Source organism: Canis lupus, chromosome 12 (genome assembly GCF_003254725.2).
Source record: "Canis lupus dingo isolate Sandy chromosome 12, ASM325472v2, whole genome shotgun sequence".
Classification (NCBI taxonomy): Eukaryota; Metazoa; Chordata; class Mammalia; order Carnivora; family Canidae; genus Canis; species Canis lupus.
Window position 1 is genome coordinate 6990008 of NC_064254.1, and position 18400 is coordinate 7008407.

Consider the following 18400-nt stretch of genomic DNA (forward strand, 5'->3'; position numbering starts at 1 on the left):
TTTGTCTATACTTGTTCACTCTTGATATCTGATAGAGTAAGTCTTCCAACTTTGTTTTTCCTCATGATTGATTTGGCTGTTTTGAGTCATTTGAATTTCCATATAGATTTTAGAATCAGGGCAGCCTGGGTGGCTCAGTGGTTTAGCACCGCCTTCAGCCCAGGGCCTGATCCTGGAGACCTGGGATTGAGTCCCTGCGTAGAGCCTGCTTCTCTCTGCCTCTCTCTGTCTCTCATGAATAAATAAATAAAATCTTAAAAAAAAATTTTAGAATCATCTTGTTAATTTTCTTATAAAAATTGTTTGGAATTTTGGTTGCGATTACATTGGTAATTTTAGATTTGGGAAGAACGGTTTTTATTGCATCTTTCAACCATAAACATGGTATCTTCATTTATTTAGGTTTTCCTAAATTTTTGTCAGCTGTATTATAGCTTGCAGAATAGTTTTTTTGTACATATTTTCTACTTATATAGTCATTTACTCTATGGATTAATTTATTTCTATCTTTTAAATTCTTATACCTTTTATTTGGTTCTCTCTTTTGCACTGACTGGACTGTCTTGTATATTTGAACAGATGTATAAATGTTGTGATAACAATTTTACTTGTATTCTGAAACAGAAAGCTTTCAGTGTTTCACCATTGTATGATATTCCTTGCTGGTTTTATCTGAAGAATTTTTTTTTTTAATAAAGATTCCATCTGTTTATTCATGAGAGACACACACAGAGAGAGAGAGAGGGAGGCAGAGAGACACAGGCAGAGTGAGAAGCAGGCTCCATGCAGGGAGCCCGATGTGGGACTTGATCCCAGGTCCCCAGGATCAGGCCCTGGGCTGAAGGCGGCACTAAACCACTGAGCCACCAAGGGCTGCCCAAGAATTTTTTTATAGTACCCTTTTTCTGATTAAGAAAGATCACTTCTATTCTTAAATGAATTTTGAAAAATCATGGATGTGTGTCAATTTTTACCTAATTTTTCTTCATTTGCTGGGATGCTCTTTTTCTCTTCTATTTTCTTAATGTGGTATATTATATTGACATTTGGGTATTAAACCAACCTGAGGTTCCCAGAATAAACCCAGTTTATTGTGCTGTAATGTTCTTTTGTTGCTTATTTTGGCTCACCAATTTTTACTTAAATTTATTGCATCCCTGTTCATGAATGAGGCTGCTCTGTTTATCTGTCTGTCTATCATCTGTAATGCATTTGTTTGGTTTTTGGCATTAAGATTATGCTAGTGTCATCAAAGGAATAGACCAGTGTTTTTCTCTTTCCATTCTCTGCTGAGTGTTTATTACTGACTTATTAACTTGGCATAGATTGCCACACAGTAAAGCAATCTGGATTTGAAGGTTTCTTTATTGGAAGAATTTAAATTATGGATTTATTTCTTTATTAGTTACAGGATTTAGTTAGATTTTCTAGTTATTCTCAGTTTTGGTAAGTTTTTTTCCACCCTAGAAATTTATCTACGTTTCAAATGTATTGCCAGAATACTATTCATAATATATCCTCTTTTAAAATTTAGGTATGACTTACCTGTGGTAAGGTATATGATGTTAAATTTACAAGTCAGTGAATTTTCACAGTCTGTGTTTGTATCTGTATATCATTGAAATCACCACCTAAATCCAGATAACATTTCTGGTGCCCCTGTAGACTCTCTGCCCTGTCCTAGGCAAAGCTACCTCTATAGGTATCTACTATTTAAATTTCTGTCATCATAGATTCAGTTTTACATTTATTTATTTATTTATTTATTTATTTATTTATTTATTTATTTATTTATTTATTTATTTTTTATTTTATTTATTCATTCATGAGAGAGAGGCAGAGGGAGAAGCAGGCTCCATGCAGGGAGCCTGACGTGGGACTCGATCTCGGGTCCCCAGGATCAGGCCTTGGGCTCAAGGCAGCGCTAAACTGCTGAGCCACCGGGGGCTGCCCAGTTTTACCTGTTTTATACATCAAAAAGTAGAATAAGTTCTTTGTTTCTAGTTTCTTTTCCTCAGAATTTTGTCTGAAAGGTTCATCTTTGTGGTTGCTTATGGTAGCAGTTCTCATTCCATTCTGTGAAAATAGAACAGCTTATATATTTGTTCTCCTGTGGGTGGACATTTGAGCTATTCTCAATCTTTGTTATGGATTACACTGTTAATGAACATTGCTTCACATGTTTCTTGGTAGAAATCAGTCTCAATTCTTTTGGGTATATACATAGGGGAGAATTGGTGAGTCATAGATTATGTATGCTTAGCTCTTTCCATGGTTGACTATACCAGTTTACCAGCAACAATGTATTAGAATTCCAGTTTACCAGCAACAATGTATTAGAATTCCAGTCTACACCTTTCTGAACATTTGGATCTTTTCAGCCTTTTTAATTTTTGCCATTCTGTTGGTATTATATTGTGATTTTAATTTGCATTCTCTATTGTCTGATGTTGAGCAGTTCTACATTTGCTTATTGACCACATACGTATCCACATTTTTAAAGTGCCTCTTCAGGTGTTTGTCCATTTTAAATCTGGATATCAGTTGTCTTACTGATTTATAGGAATTCTTTATATATTTTACATATGCATACACACACACACACACACTTACAAACACTTATTATATGAACTGCAGCTATCTTCTTCCAATCTGTGGTTTACTTTTCATTTTCTTAGTGTTTTGAAGAACAGAAGTTCTTAATTTTAATGAATTACAGTTTATCATTGTTTTATGTGATAATTGCTTTTTTTGTTTAAGAAATTTTTGCCTACCTGTGTTTAAGAAATTTTTGTCTTTCTGTGTTTAAGAAATTTTTGCATTGCCTGACTGGCTCAGTTGAAAGAGCATGGGACTCTGGATCTCAGAACTCTTTATTCATTTGTCCAATTTAGATGTATATTTGAATTTAAATTGTATATATAAGGTAATAGTTGAAATAAGAGATTAATGAGATTGATCTAACTTTAGCTCTTATGCCTAATGATACCAGAGATGTCCATTATCTTTCCATATTTCAAGTAAGATTTCCTTATTCTGTAATTTCCCCCTCTATTTTGAAAAAACAGCATTCATATGGCAAAAATTCAAGCAGTTCCAAGTTATTTACAGTGAAAAGTAAATGTTTTTAACCCCAATTCAAGGTTCCATTACCCTGCAGCAATCTCTTACCAGGTATTTTTTGATGGGGGTTATCTTTCCATGTTATATTGTGCTTAACAGTTATACATTAATTTTCAAAATAATTAATTGTAATCCCCATTCCCAGGTTAAGCTCAGACTCACAACCCTGAGATCAAGAGTCTCAAGCTCTACTGACTGAGCCAGTCAGGCACCCCAAATTTTAATTTTTTTAATTGAATGATAGTTTGGGTATACATCACAGGGATTTGACAACTCTATACTTTATGCTCTAGACACCACAAGTGTGGCTACCATTGGTCACCATACAATGCTATTACAGTACCACAAAGTATATTCCCTATGCTATAACTTTCATCTCTGAATTATTCATTCCATAAACAGATATTTAAGTAATATACATTTGGGTATGTACTGTATATACTGTTCAACTTCTTGTGATCTATATCTCCTAGATTATTCCATATTAGCATGAGTGGAATTACATCATTCTTTTGGATAGCTTAATATTGTACTCCATAGATAATAGCATACTTCTAGAGATATTCATGTTTTTGCCACTCTTGTTTTAACTATTATTTACTTAACTATTTGAAACAGTGTTGTAGAAAGTCTGTAATACATGTCTCTTCATATGTGTGAAGATTTCTTCCCATACTTATTTTTTTTAAAGATTTTATTCATTTTGCTTATTTGAGAGAGGGAGAGAGTACACACACACACACACACACACACACACACACACACGGGAGCAAGAGAAGGAGCAGAGGGGGAGAGAGCAAAAGAGGGAGAGAATCTCAAGCAGACTCCATGCTGAGCAGAGCCTGTAGTGGGGCTCAGTCTCAGGACCTTGAGATCATGTTATGAACTGAAACATGAGTTAGATGCCCAACCAATTGAGTGACCCAGGCATCCCTCTTCCTATACTTATTAATGTTTTTATTTATAATGTACTTATACTTTATTCTGAAAAGAAATACGTAGCAAACTATCTTTTCAGTGTTCCTGAGATTGTACTTTACCATTTAAGATTTTACTCCCTTAGGTAGACTTGCAGAGGACATCTCATTTTTGAGAAAATCTCAAGGGAAAGTAATCATAAAAGTGGTGTTTAAGTAGACTTCCTTTTATGTACAAAGCCAGTGTAAAATTTATAATCTTAAAAAACGGGCAATATTGAATGTTTGCAACTTTAGATATTCTTAAGCTGACTTAGCTCCCTAAGCAGAGTTCACTGTGTGTTCTATAGTTTTTTTTTTTTTTTTTTTGCTTTTTTGGAAAAGCATCAGTATTTTGTAAAGAATAGATAACTTGCTTGTTACTAGTATTTGTAATGATGAGGTTATTAACTCATTCAGCACATACTTGTCAGGATTCTATTATGTTCTACTCATTGTTCCATGCTCTGGAAATATCTCTTTTATTCTTGTTGTGGGGTAGAAATGGGGCAAGAATAAAGTAATTAAGTATATAATAGTAAATAACAGATAATATTAGAAAAATAAAGCATACAGACAGGCTAGGGAATACTGAGGTTTGGAGGACAGGAGATATATTTTAAAATAGGATACCTCTGGAAAGAATCTACAATAACCTGGTACTAGTGGCTGCTTCTAATAGGATCTGGGCATCTGGCAGACAGGGGTAGGAATGAGACATATTTTCACTAATACTCTTTATTTAGTGCCTTTTGAATTTTTTATCATGTGATACATTTATAAGAATAATTTTTTTGAAAGAGGGTGCTATATTTTGTTAGAGATGAGGGGGGAGCAGGGAGCTACCCTCTTTTCCACAGTCCATTCTGGTCCTTTCTCTGTGGTCAGGACCTTCTTATTAAAAAAATGACATGTGGTTCTTTAATTGTAATTCCTACTAATATATTAAGGAAAAGGACTTCCTGAGAAAGCAAGGGAATTTTGAGTGGCAAGTGGGTAGGAGATTAAAAGTTATCAAACTTTTATGGTAAAACTCATTGTTGTTATTTTTAAAAATTTTTTGAGGTGTAATTGACATACACGAATTACAGGTATATAACAGTGATTTGACATTTGTATGTTGTGAAATGCTCATGACAGTAAGTCTAGTTACCATCTGTCATGTTACAAAGTCAGTGTCATATTTTCTATTATAACCTGCGTACATTACGTTCTCATGACTTATAACTGGAATTTTGTGCTTCTTAATTTTCTTCACCCATTTCATTAACCATTCACCTCTTCTGTGGCAACTACCAATTTGTTCTCTGTGTCTCTGAGTCTGGGTTTTGTTTTGGTTTTGTTTTTTAGATTCACAAATAAGTGAATCATGTGGTTTTGTCTTTCTCTGTCTGACTTCAGTTAGCATAATATCCTAAAGGTCCTCCATGTTGTAACAAATGATAAGATTTCTTTTTTCATTCTTTTTACTAAATGGCTGAATATGTACATCTTATCTTCTTTTTCCATTCATCCATCAGTGGATATTTAGGTTGTTTCCATGTCTTGGCTATTATAAATTATGCTGTGTTGAAGATATAGGTGCATTTATCTTTTTAGATTCGTGTTTTCATTTTGTTTGGATATATATCCAGTAGTGGAATTGCTGGATTGTATGGTAGCTCTCTCTTGATTTTTTTGAGGAACCTCCATACAGTGTTTTCCATAGTGGCTCCACCAATTTATAGTCCTGCCACTAATGTACAAGGGTTCCCTTTCCTCTACATCCTCACCAACACTTATTATCTTTTGTCTTTTTGATGATATCCATTATGACAGATGTGAGGTGATACCTTGTTGTGATTTTAATTTGTATTTTCCTGATGATTAGTGATATTGAGCATCTTTTCATTTGCCTGTTAGCCATCTATATGTTTTCTTTGGAAAAATGTTTATTCAGATTCTCTGCCCATTTTTAAAAATGGGATTGTGTGTGTGTGTGTGTTTTAATTGTATGAGTTCTTTATGTATTTTGGATATAAACTCCTTATAAAATACATGACTTGGAAACATTTCTCACCAGTCAGCAGGTTGCCTTTTCATTTTGTTGATGATGTCCTTGACTGTGTGAAGCATTTTAGTTTTATATAGCCCCATTTGTTTATTTTAGCTTTTGTTTCCCTTGCCTTTGGAATTAGATTAAAAAAGAATTGCTGGTCCTGATGTCATGGAGCTTATGGCGATTTTTAAATTTACAACAAAGAAAGCAAGAATAAACAACAGGGAAAGGTCAGTCCTTTTGATAAATGGTATTAGGAAAATTGGACAGCCACTTGTAAAAGAATGAACTAGACCACTTCTTACACTCTATAAAAATTCACTCAAAATGGATTAAAGACTTGAATATAAGACCTGAAACCATAAAACTCCTGGAAGAAAATATAGGTGATAAAGCTCCTATGCTTTTATTTACAATCCTGCTTACTGCTTAATAAGGCTGTGTTTGTGTTTGTCTTTCTAACATGGAAATGAAATCATCAATGACTAACTGCCACTTGTTTCTGTTAAGCCTTTTAAAGAAACTTCAGTGCCTTGAAAAAGAGCATTGAGGCTGGGTGAAGGTGTGATGGCCAACACCATTTGCTAGGTTGCTGCCTCCATTATTACATTGGAACCGGCCACTGCAGGCTTTCTTGAGGTTTCTCTTAAAATACCAAAAGGATTCACAGGTCCTTGGGTTAACTACCGGAGGGACCATCTAGCCGGGGCCACTAACTAACACTTTGTGCAAAAGATAAAAGTAACTTAATTTTTTACCTAGATGTCAGATTCTGTCAATCCAGTTAACTTATAACACTGGCATTACTGAGGGTTAATCTTCAGTATTCTATTGTTTTTCCTTGGTAAATAACTTTTTTTGGCTTTAGTTTTTATACTTGTTAATTTGGCAGATTTGATTAATGCCTGGCAAAGGTAGAGGTGGGATTAATTTGGAATCTGAATATAAAATGTTATGAAAAGACTGTAACATCAGTAAAAATCATAATATTTTGTCTGTATCTTTTACTGTTTTTTTACACCCTTCCCCCTGGTCTAATGCATTCGTGCCCATATTTCCATTAGTGATAATCATGAATTGGATCCCGTTTATCTGCCATCTGACAAACATTATTCTGTGTTATTTTGTGTGGAAATGGTTTCATATTATATTAATAATTTGAGATTATAGTTGTCTTCAGTAATATAAAGTTGGAAAACTGGCAAAATATATTAAGCTGTATCAGTAGTAATTTAGGATGAATCTTTACACTTCTCTAAAATGTATACATTTTTAAAAGGTTGATCACTGATCTCTAGTTTTAGAGGTTCTTTATTTGTACGTAGTAAAAGTTTTTAAGCTTAGAAAACCATTTTTATAACTACTCTATTCATCGTGTAGAGTTGTGTGAAAATTATAATTATTTGTATAATTGAATACCCTTGTAATTTAAAGTGTAAATATTGGAGCTTTCAAGGTAGATTCAGTAACAAGAAACCAAAAGACTGAAATAGTTGATTTCTTCTTTGTTTGAAACACGAAATATTCTGGCAAGCTTTTAGACTAATAGAAAAGTTACCAGAGATTGAATAAAATTGTTTATCACTAATGTACCAATCTTCTAGGTTACCATAGTTGTTTTCTGTGCACTTTGTCATTCAGGGGATGATCCTTGTTTTCTGAATTTTCTAAGTTACCTTCAGAGTTTCTCTATCTACTGTATAAATCTTTCCTGCTACCTAGCTTTTACTTACAGCATTTATTCCTTTTAACTAGTAGGGCGGGAGAGAATTGAGAGTATGTAAAATTCACACTAGGTCACTAGTAGCTATTATGTTTCTTGGAAGATAAAAGGTTTAATAATAGATGAGAATTTTAAAGTCACCCATTGATTTTAATATCAGTGGTAGTATATTCTAATAGTGTGAATAATTTAAGTAGATAGAATTGATGAAAACGTTTTTAAACTTGAAATTTGTTCATCAAAAATATGCTTGCTTTTTAAAAATAATTCCATAAATAAGTTGGAATCTATGTGCTCTGTACCTTCAACTTGCTAGCTCCTATTACCCAACAATAGTCGCTTTGTGAGGTGTTGAAGTTTTGTTCTGTGGATATTCCCAAAGGGCTATATGAGGAAATTCTGAAATAAAGGGATAGATTAACTTAAAAAAAAAAACAAACTACTTGGCCTACTTGGAAGGGAATAAACAACTACAGGCTACAGTTTTTGCTTTTCTGGAATGCCAAATTTCAGCTCAGAGCAAATTCTTCAGCAGAGCAATAAACCTTTGAAAATTGCTTTATAATGGAAATGCTGACAGACCATTAACTATAGTGGTGCAAATGCACTGCTCTGACATACATATGGTTTTCCCAAGTTGCTAAATACAGTAAACCATGTTGGGCAAGGTACATCCTTTGGTAGCCTATAAGGGTGTATACAGTTTGTTGTGTTATGCCACCTAATTATTAATGGAGAAGCTCAAACATAGCACCTTTGACATACAGGAAAAGTATCATTTTAAGAAGGAAAGAGTGGTTTAGGCTCTGCTGATGCTGATAGGTCATTTTATGTTTGCCACACTGGAAAAGGCCCAGGGTAAATTTAACATGATGCATTTAATCACCATTCCAATTACAGTGCCACTGAAGCAGATCAATGTTTTCTTACTACCAATTCATTGGAACTTCTAGGTCATAAAGTATCATTATTAGGCATATTGGAAAGTCTCAGCCCAATGGAAATGGGGATTCTGGGATTTTTCCAATTGCTTTGAAATAGTAATGGAGGCTACGTGGATGTACATTTTCCCCATGTAAAATGAAAATTGGAATTTAAAGGGATATGACAAAGTGAGAATCCTATAATGCCCTAGGGAAGGATGAAGCAGAATGTTCACATCTAAAAGTAAAATGAGGGAAATGATGGAAAGGGGTGGATACTTCCACAGCAGCCTGCTTAATGACAGATATCCTTTCTGATAGTGTTGTGAGAGTATGTCTTGTTCCTGGCTTGTTCATAGCACCTAGCACAGTGCCTGGCACATAATGTGGGTGTCAGTAAATTTTAATAGAATTTATTTGTGTGCTTGTGTGTTTGAAAACATTTTGAGGCTAGATTGTCAGGCACCATGCTAAATTTTGTGTAAGGTTACTAATAAAATGTGTGTGTACATATACATACTTACATAATAATACATGTATATACATACACAGCTAGAATTTATAAGATTCTTAAAGGCATTATAGGTACAATTTGATAGGCCAAATATCATGAATTAATGCAAAGATTCAAGTGTATTTTGGTTAGAGACATGCCTTTTTTTTTTTTTTTTTTAAGATTTTATTTATTAATGAGACACAGGGGAGGGGGGCAGAGACACAGGCAGAGGGAGAAGCAGGCTCCATGCTGGGAGCCTGATGTGGGACTCCATTCTGGGTCTCCAGGATCAGGCCCTGGGCTGAAGGTGGCGCTAAACCGCTGAGCCACTCGGGCTGCCAAGACATGCCGTTTGAAATGAAAATAATATAGTTAAAAAATTACTGTAGTAAGTCTGATAACTGTACTCTAAAATTTAAAATCTGAGTGCTAATTGGACTAGGCTTACTTGTTCTGTTTGCCTAAAAATTTTTTTTCTCAATTGGCTATGGCAATTTCTTAAAAAAATTTTTTTCTTAAAGATTTTATTTATTTATTCATGAGAGACACAGAGAGAGAGGCAGAGACACAGGCAGAGGGAGAAGTAGGCTCCTCGCAGGCGGCCCGATGTGGGACTCAATCCTGGAACCGGGATCATGCCCTGATCCAAAGGCAGACGCTCAACCGCTGAGCCATCCAGGCGTCCCAGCTATGGTAACTTCTAAGTTTTCTGTTTCTGTTCATCTCAACGTTTTTTTTTTTAAGATTCTATTTATTTATTTATTTTTTAAAAGATTTTATTTATTTAATATTTAAAATAAACATTTATTATTTATTTTTATTTTATTAAGATTTATTTATAAGTTTATTAATAAATTTAATATTTATTTATAAATATTATTTATTTATTATTTATTTATTCATGAGAGACATAGAGAGAGAGAGAGGCAGAGACATAGGCAGAGGAGAAGCAGGCTCCATGTGGGGAGCCCATTGTTGGGACTTGATCTCAGGGATCATGCCCTGAGCTGAAGGCAGACGCTCAACTGCTGAGCCACCCAGGCATCCCTGTTCACCTCAACTTTAAAAAAAACCCCTTAGGCATCAACCAAGATTTTGATTCACTAAGTCTAGGGAGACTTTTTTTATTCCGTTACTTGGGTGTTTATGTACAGCCACTCCTCCTGCCCTACTTCGTGATTTACTTTGAAATGAGTGGTGACAATTCTCTTGGACTTTTTGGGTTCTCTGGAAGTAACCAGCATAGTAAGGAAAGAAATAGTTAGCATATGTCATATTGAAATTCTTTTTAGGACTAATGTTGACTCTCTGTCCATATTTCACCAGAGATCTTCTGTCAAGAAAGTTTGAGGAAAGATATGATTTTCTTTTTTTTTCTCGTGACATATTCACAGTGTTGTATTATTGCAAGGTGCCTTAGAAATCATTTGGTCTCTTCTCTTCTTATATTTGAGTTAACCTTAAAAATGTTTGTAACCTCTTACTTGCTGCCTTATTTCTTTGGGCCTTGGTTTCCTATACATAAATTGGGGATGGGGTGCCTGGGTGGCTAAGCATCTGCCTTTGGCTCAGGTCACGATCCCAGGGTCCTGGGATTTGGCCCTGAGGGGTCTCCCTGCTCAGATGGGAGGCTGCTTCTCTGTCTCCCTCTGCTGCTTCCTCTGCTTGTTCTCTCCGTTTCTCTCTCTCTGTCAAATAAAATTTTTGAAAAGAAATATTTTGGGAATAACAATACCTACCTACTGTATAGGTTTTTAAGGATTAAAATGCACAAAAAATGCCTAGCATGTATCTTACATGTAGTAGGTGCTCAATAAATGTTAGATTTTAAGGCATACCTATTATATGCTCTAAAATATACATAAAAGCCAAAATAAGTATAAAAATTATAATAAATTCAAGGTAAGTATCGTGTGTGTGTGTATACATACATACACTCACAGGCAGTTTTTGTAAATTATGGTAAAAGACGTATAAAATCCACCATTTTAAACTATTTTGAAGTGTATAATTCAGTGGCATTTACTGTATTCACATTGTTGTGCGGTCATCACCACTTTCTAGTTTCAGAACATTTTCATCATCCCAAAAGGATGAAAGGGGGATCTGTATCCCTTCCTTAAACAGTCCGTCTCTATTCTCTGTACGCTCCCCAGACCCTGGCAATCACTAATGTTTCTGTCTTTGTGGATTTGCTTATTTTGTATACTTCGTGCGAATGGAATTCTACAACCTGTGACCCTTGTGTCTGGTTTCTTTCATTTTGTATGTTTTTAAGGTCCCTTCTCTGGTGTAGCATGTATCAGTACTTCATTCCTTTTTATGGCTGGGTAGTAATCCATTGTATGCTTATATACCATAATTTGTTTAAGCATTCGTCAGTTGATGAACATTCGAGTTTTTTCCACCCTTTGGCTCTTATGACTAGTACTGCCACATACATGCATGTACAAATATTTGTTTGAACACTTGTTTTCAGTTCTTTGATTCATGTGGTAATTCTATATTTAATTTATTGAGGGAACTACCAATCTATTTTCCAGGGTAGATGTGCCCTCTTACATCCCACTAGCAATGTGTTGGCATACCCTGGCCAACACTATTTTTTATTATAGTCATCCAATTAGGTATGAAGTATATCTCATTTTACTTTAGATTTGCGTTTTGCTGATAACTAAACTAAAGACATTAGACATCTTTTCAATGGGCTTGCTGGCCATTTGTATATCTTCTTTGGAGAAATGTCTTTTCAGGTCGTTTGCCCATTTTTCAGTTGGGTTTTTTCTTTTTGTTGTTGAAAGCAGTATCTTTTAATTATAAAATTAATGTGCCATCTTTAGGGGGCTTGTTTGGGAATATAAAATATATTTGAATATAACAGTAAAGGATTGGAGTTCTTTACTTTGAAGTAACATTTGAATGAATGTTTTATTTTTATCTATTTTTTGTAGAAATGTAACTCTAATTGTACAATTGTACAATTTAATTGTATAGTGTAGCCTCATGCCTTACTCCCTGCCTCTAGTCTGCACTAGCAGATAACCACATTTCTTCCTTTACAGATTATCATTCTTTTATATTGATTCTTTTTTAATTCATAAGATGTACCTTTCTCAACTTTTTTGTTAACAAGTTTATTGAAGTATAATTTACATACCATAAAATGTACTCATTGTAACTATATAGTTTGATGATTTTTAGTAAATTTATAGTGTTGTACCACCATTACCAGATTCAGTTTTAGAACATTTATAGCACCTTGAAAAGTTTCCTCACCACTGTTTCTAGATTTGTCTTTTCTTGATATTTTTCACATAAATGTAGTCATAATATGTAGAAAGAAGATTAGCGTCTTTCACTGAGATTAATGTTTTCAAGGTTCATCATCCTTGTAGCATGTATCCATAGTGTGTTCCTTTTTATTGCTTAATCTATGGATATTGTCACATTTCATTTTTCCATTAACCAGTTGATGGGTATTTGAATTGCTTCTAGTGGGCAGCCTGGGTGGCTCAGCGGTTTAGCGCCACCTTCGGCCTAGGGTGTGATCCTGGAGACCCAGGATCGAGTCCCACGTCGGGCTCCCTGCATGGAGCCTGCTTCTCCCTCTGCCTGTGTTTCTGCCTCTCTCTGTCTCTCATGAATAAATAAATAAAATCTCAAAAAAAAAAATGAATTGCTTCTAGTTTCTGGCTATTATGAATGATGATGAATGTTTATGTACAAGTCTTTGTGTGGACATCCTGCCTCAGCTTTTTACTTAGAAAAGTTTCAAGTCTACAGACAGGTTGAGATAATAAATACAATGTATATTATTTTTTATATATGTATAATGAATGTTTATATATGCCTTACCTAGATTCACTGATTGTTAACATTTGCTACCCATGCTTTACCTCTTGTTATGAATACATCTTTTTGTATTTAGCAAGTAGTTTGTGGGAGGAAACTTTGAGACCATATATTGTCTTGTTTTTCAGTAACTTTTTACTTAATAGCTTTAGTATCATTGCTAAAAGTAGTTACTATATGGAGGAGGGTGCATAGAATTCTTTTAAAAAATAACTTTATTAGGGATCCCTGGGTGGCGCAGCGGTTTAGCGCCTGCCTTTGGCCCAGGGCGCGATCCTGGAGACCCAGGATCAAATCCCACGTCAGGCTTCCGGTGCATGGAGCCTGCTTCTCCCTCTGCCTGTGTCTCTGCCTCTCTCTCTCTCACTGTGTGCCTATCATAAATAAATAAAAATTAAAAAAAAATTAAAAAAAATAACTTTATTAGTGGTAATAGCTTTAGTATCATTGCTAAAAGTAGTTACTATATGGAGGAGGGTGCATAGAATTCTTTTAAAAAATAACTTTATTAGTGGTGTAGTTGAAAAGGCATTTTCTGCTTTCTTAGGTTTCTATGCATGGATAAATATATTCCAGATGTCTCCTTGATGAGTTATATTTGTACTTACAGTTTCAGAGAGAAATTTATTATAGTAGCATGTAAGATGTGGAGATGGATTTTATGTTTTAGAAGTTGCTTTTGATATTTGATTGCAGTTTATAGTAGTCAACAGAGCAAGATAGTAGAGAAATTAATGGAATCTAGTAAGAAGGGACAACTTTATGAGTAAACATATATCAACTAATTTGCCAAAAAACCCCAAATATGTTTCTTAATATTAAGAATTTCATATATAGTTTACATTTTTTCTGCATGTTTGTTTTTTAAAGATTTTGGTAGAGTTGCTAATTTTGTTCTCTGTGCATTCTGAAATTGCTAATATGCTGATTAATCATGGGTAGATTCTCAGAATGTTATATTTAAACCTGTAAATACTTTTCTTTCTTTTCTTGGGAAAGGAGAATATGGTATGTCAATAATCTCTGTAATTAATGTGAAACCATTGACTCTATCTTTGTGGTTTGTGGCTGGCTTGACCCACCACATGGCACATGTATACCAGTTGTCTCTTACTCTAGTAAGACTGATAGGTAAGTGAAAAAAAATGTATTAAAGCATGGAATGCTTAAAAAATAAATTAGACACTTTAGGTTAATTTAAAACACAGATGTATATAGTTTGTATTTTTTGCAGTAGGCTTAAGACCTTTTTTATGGCTATATAAGTCACACAAATAATACATCATTTGTGATGGTTAAATATATTAGGAATATGGCCTCTAGGACTAGCCTTTCTGGGCTAGAAGCCTCATTTGCCTCTTACTGAAATGTGAACTTCTCTGTGCCTCAGTTTTCCTATGTGCAAAATGCCAATAATAGCATTGCGTTAATAGTTCTAAAACACATGCTAGCTTAAAATGGTTAACTCATTTAACCTTGTTGGTAACTAGCACATGGTACCTAAATAAGTATTTGTTAATTAATGTCCCAATTTGGTCTCATTAAGTGGAGTGAGACTATAAAGACTTTTGCGAAGCAACCTGAGATCACTAGGTTTTTATGATTTGTTCTTCAGTCTTTAAAGTTGTCTTGCCTATGCCTAATATGACAGCATTCTTTTTTTTTTTAAAGATTTTATTTATTTATTCATGAGAGACATAGAGAGAGAGGCAGAGACACAGAGGGAGAAGCAGGCCCCCAGGCAGGGAGCCCGACGTGGGACTCGATCCCAGGACTCCAGGATCACGCCCTGGGCCGAAGGCAGGCGCTAAACAACTGAGCCACCCAGGGATCCCCAGCATTCTTTTTTTAAAATAGCAACATGACTTTTATCTATTCAAAGTATTCAACATAGATTTCATAGAAATAATACTTTCTTTTTGCACTTAAAGGTTTAGGTAGTCAGCTCTGATCACAGCAACAAGTAAACTCGGCATAGTTATTAGGCATAGACAGATTTGGGAACAAAAAACAACTAGTTCTTCATGAGGCTTCAGCTTAACTGATAGGAGTGGAAATAAGCCACTGTATTGGATAAACGCTCTGCTGATTGGGAGAGCATCTGACAAGCTGTGGGCGTGTCTGTTTTATGGAGGGTCTCCAGCATTAGTTAATAGAGCCAATTGAATGCAGTTGTGCAAAGGAAACTACTGCTGTATTCTTTGAAGAAGATGCTGCTGCTGCAGACTCACCATTTTATTTTTATTTTTATTTATGATAGTCACAGAGAGAGAGAGAGAGAGAGAGAGAGAGAGAGAGAGAGAGAGGCAGAGACATAGGCAGGAGAAGCAGGCTCCATGCACCGGGAGCCCGACGTGGGATTCGATCCCAGGTCTCCAGGATCGCGCCCTGGGCCAAAGGCAGGCGCTAAACTGCTGCGCCACCCAGGGATGCCCAGACTCACCATTTTAAGGTGCCTAGTGTAGCTTATCTGCTATGGGTCTGTTTTTTGCCAGATGATATAGCCTTTCATAGTTTTCTTGTGTTGGTTAAGGTAGCTTTTATGTCTATGAAAAGTAGCAGGCTCTCTGGCCTGGAAAGTAAATGGATCTATGATTATTAAGCTCTTCTTAGACAATTTACCATGACTCTGCACCAGCCCTCAGTACTGGGGAGGGGGGCAATGCAATCTAAGTTGAATTCTATCAGATGTGTCCTGAGTTTTTTAATATTTTCACCAGAGTCTTAAATGGTGGCACACAGAAGATGCTCATTACGTTCATGAATGACATCAAGTTTGTGTGGGATAGGTGATTCAATAGACAACTGGATTAAAATTTAAAATATCTGAGATTTAAAAAACGTTGCTGGATATATATAATAGGTATTCAGCAGGGTCAAGGCAAGATAATTTTCTTTTTAAAAATCAAAAAAATTTTTTATTATATAAATTAACCCATTTATTATAGGCTGCCAATGCAAATGGTGGAGCTTCTACTGGTCTTTCAACTCCTTCAGTCTTCTGCTGGCAGACTTTACTGTGATGGCAGAAGTGGTGTTGTATGTAGGTCCAGGTGCCACCTGCTATGGTCTTCATGCAGGAGCCACAGTGCCAGATGCCCGCTGCTCTCCTTTTCATCTTGGTTTTGCCACAGAAGTAGCAGGTGTACTTGGCGTGCTGGCTAATCTCAATCTTCTTCACCATCTTCCTGAGGGAGGCCCCATAACAGGTCTCGTGTTTACCCACGATTCCGACCTTCTTGGTGCGTTTGGCCGTGTTGCCGCCAACCAGGTCTGAGCCCAGAGAGGTGGCAAGATAATTTTCTTAAGGAAAGTAAATAGCTGTGGAAATTCAGTGTAGGAGTAGGATTGGGTTGGTAAAGTGGTAATACAAAGAATTCCAAAGTGATAAGAAAACCAGTTAAATAAGAGTCAGTGATACCTTTTAACATTTAAAACCGTTGAAAACAAGTCCTATAATTGGAATGGTTCTTAAAGAAATCACAGGCCATCCCTTTATGATATTTAGTATTAGACCATCACAGTGTATGCCTTCAACAAAGATCTCAGAAAAATGTTCCAGAGTGAGAAAACTAGAAAGTTAGGAAATAGTCTCCATCAGAAGGTTTTAGTAGGTAGTTAACCTAGAAATAATGGAGAGTTTAGTAGTTATCTTATTAGATCATATATGATTATATTACTGTGTGATCTTAGACTCCTAAAATGTCATAGGTCACTGGTCTAAGTAACCCACTTTATTTTAATGAAGGGTAAGAACACCCAAATGGGAGGTCACACATTCAAGCCAGGCCTTTTCCTCCCAGGCCACTGCTCTTACAGTACCCATGTAGCAGCCTGTGTTTTTACACTGATGACAAGATTATAAAGGTGTTTACAACAGTAGGAAGGTTATAAAGTAAGACATTAGAAATTCAGAGATACTTGAGGCAGTCTTGAGGCAGAAAAGAAGTACTGTTGAGTTTTCTTCTAACTCTGTGTTTTTGTGCTGGGGTTGATTACAATTACATGGAGAGTTTTCTTTTGTGGACTTTACTCAGTTTTGTATTTTATTTTTAAAGATTTTGAGAGAGAGCGCGAGCGCATCTAAGCAGGGGGCAGGGACAGGGAGAAGCAGGCTTCTTGCTGTGCAGGGAGATGTTGTCCTATCCCAGGACCCCAGGATCATGACCTGAGCCAAAGGCAGATGTTTAACCAACTGAGCCAGTTTTGTATTTTATTTTTACTTATTTATTTTCTTTAAAGATTTTATTTATTTATTCATGAGAGACACGAGACAGAGAGGCAGAGACACAGGCAGAGGGAGAAGCAGGCTCCATGGCAGGAGTCTGATGTGGGAGTCACTCCCAGGACTCCAGGATCACGTCCTGGGCCAAAGGCAGGTGCTAAACCGCTGAGCCACATAGGGATCCCCCAATTTTGTATTTTATTTTATTTTATTTTATTTTTATTTTTATTTTATTTTTTTCCAATTTTGTATTTTAAAGTGAGTGATTAAAAGAGCCAGGAAATGGAAATTTTGAACTTATTTCCTTTTCAGTGAGCTTTGGACTGGGAATAAGGAGAGCAGTTTCTCTTCTGCTATCACCTTTCAGGCCTTATCACACAAGGTAGATGTGATCCTGACCTTTTCACCTACCTTGAGACTATCCTATTAGACTGATAAAGCACATAAAGTGTTTAGAAATTGAACAAATGAAAGGTGCTATTGAAGTATAAAACATGTTCATTTCTTAAGGTCAGTGACATTACCTGCACATTTAAATTTTTCTTGTGTTTATATTGCGAGATACTGCTTTTTTCTCCTCCATATTTAATAGATGTCAGGTTGGTACTTGGATCTTACCTAAATGATATGCACCGAAATGTTGCATCTTGAAGTGTCTTTTTTACTTGGATGTTTTCCAGATGCTAGAAGTACCTTGTACTTTTCTTTTCTTCCTTGGCCTTACATTTAGCCTTGCTAGTCTGTTTCACCTTGTAGTTTGAATCCTTATAACTCTGTCATCTCCGAAGTTTATGTCTCATTTTCTGACAAAGAAAGATCTAATGCTTTAGGTTTACTTATCATCTTTATTAAAAATTGTCTTGCATTTGATCTGAGTTTCCATAAATATGGATAAGTGAATGCCTCTCCTTATAAGCCTAAATTATCTTTGTGATAAGCGTAGATAAATGTATGCCTCATCAGGATGAAGCAGAAGTATTTGCCACTTGGGTAGGACAGGTACATATATAATTCTTTAGTAGTTTTTATATAATGATAATTGTAAAGATGAAGAAAAATGCAAA

General features: G+C 35.5%; 1 protein-coding gene and 1 pseudogene across 6 annotated transcripts in view; one reads left to right on the forward strand and one right to left on the reverse strand.

Annotated features, from left to right (window-relative positions):
• Positions 1 to 18400, forward strand: part of ZFAND3 (zinc finger AN1-type containing 3) — a 320017-nt gene that overhangs the window by 77321 nt on the left and 224296 nt on the right. The gene's annotated exons all lie outside the window — the stretch shown is intronic.
• On the reverse strand, positions 16076 to 16937 carry LOC118350492 (60S ribosomal protein L37a-like; annotated as a pseudogene).